The following is a 2,095-nucleotide window of genomic DNA, read 5'->3' on the forward strand; positions in this document are numbered from 1 at the left end:
CTGCTGTGGTAAATGAATTTCCCAGTTGTGGGATTAATAAAGTTAATCTAATCTAATCTAATCTAATCTAATCACACAGGACATGACAAACTCTCCAACACTAATCCAAATTAAATGCACTCACATTACTGACATTAATAAATAACTTTACATAATTAAACATATGACTAAATATACTGATTTAAAGAACATTGTGAGATGTGTACTTTGCAAATATGCATTTTTGTGTATTTCATTTGATCATGATTGAAAATATTGGCCTGTTTTGCAACTGCCACCCATATCCACAGTGAGAACGTGAACCAGGAACTTCACACTGTGAAGCTGTCATGGTTTGCCACGGCAGACACTTTTTGTTAGTTTTGTTTTGGACTTTCTCACTTCCTGTTTTATTTTGTAATAAGGTTTCCTTGTGTGTCTCAGTGTTTTGCTTCCTGTCTTGGTCTTGTTTGTGTGGTGATTGTCTGCCCCGCCCTAATGTGTTTCACCTGTGTGCGATCACCCTTGCCTCCTTTGTCTATATAGTCTTTGTGCTCCCCTTTGTCAAGACGGTTTGTCTGTTTATCCCTGTTGTCTCTCTGTTGTTCTCTGGATCTTGTGTGAAATAAACCTGTCTGCACCGTCCCCAATGTGTTGGCTGCATTTGGGTCCTACTTACCTCAAAACCCTGACAGAGGCAACAACAGAGCCACTGTACCTCTCTCTTTTCACTGTCAAACAAATATTATTGTGTTATTAGAGTTTTGGGGACGTTTTAGTATTTATACATACAATGTAAACAAAATGATTTATACGACAGGATGAACACTGCACTTGGTGGCTACTTAAAGGGATCAGTGTGTGTGCACAACGTAACCAGCCAGTAGATACTGTCTTTTTCATTCAGACCTAGCAAGTTTGTCCAGATTGTGGTTACTAAAGTTTGTGCAACAAGATCTTTGTGAAGCTTATGATATTCAGTTTTTGCTCCCCAAATGACAGTTACCCATAGCCATGATATACACTCTTCATATTAATCTCACAATTGGAAAATTGGAAATTAAAGCAACAAGGTCAGAATCTTTAATATCGTCAAGAGGTTATCTAACTATTTTTGCACATTTATCATACTTACAAACCTTAAATGTTTATAATTAATGTCAAAAGAAGTAGTTATAATAACTAAATGTTTATATACAAATCATATATGAAGTTATTTTTGTCATTTAAATAAATTAATGAATGAATATGCAACTGCTAGAATGATAGTAGGCCTAGTTACTTCCTGAATGGGATTTTACAATATTTTATTGGGATACATATAGAAATTCTATAAATTTAAAACGGTATCAAATTAATTGTGCTATTGAAGAAAAGGTTTATAATTGTTACAGGAACAGTTGCTGTTAGGTCTCATAAACACTAGGTGGTAGCATTCTTTTAACTGAGCAGAAAGGTCTGGGTTAATTCATTAGCAGCCAAATTATAAATCATACATTTCAGAATATATAAAAAGGCATTTTTGATCGAAATGTATGTGAAATGACTTTGAAAAGTAAAACCTGCTGCCTATTTTTTGTCTAAATACTATAGAATCTTCTTTGAGGTGAAGCATCAATTATTAGTTATAATTATCATTTGCAGCAGTACTACAGTGTATGTCCATGTCAGACAGAAGCCATTGCTGAACAGGTCAGAATTTAAGTAGAAGTGTGTAGTGGACTGTGAAACTTAAAAGTTATTTATCATTATGTTGTGATTTTAAATAAAACAACTTGAAAATTACTGGAGAAATTTTGAATGTCCCTGTTGCTTGGTTTTTGTACTTCACTCCTCTTGTTTCAGTCTGTACAAAGGACGTTACTTTCAGTCTCATTCATGTTGTGGAGACTTATCCTGACACTGACCTCAGTCACTGCAGTTGTCCCTCAAAAGCCTTTTGAAGCTGTCACGACTGGCCAAAATAAACTGACACTAATGGTCTCAAACCCAAATTTTTCCCCACAACCATATGTATACACAGATGTACATGCTCTAAAATAAGTTAATCTACAATAAAGCTATACCCCATATAGACGATAGCTTCTAAGATCGAACTTTTATGACCTAACTTACC

This window comes from Seriola lalandi, unplaced genomic scaffold (assembly GCF_002814215.2).
Source record: "Seriola lalandi dorsalis isolate HSWRI2012SDOR001 ecotype SW California unplaced genomic scaffold, Sedor1 jcf7180002054861, whole genome shotgun sequence".
Lineage (NCBI taxonomy): Eukaryota > Metazoa > Chordata > Actinopteri > Carangiformes > Carangidae > Seriola > Seriola lalandi.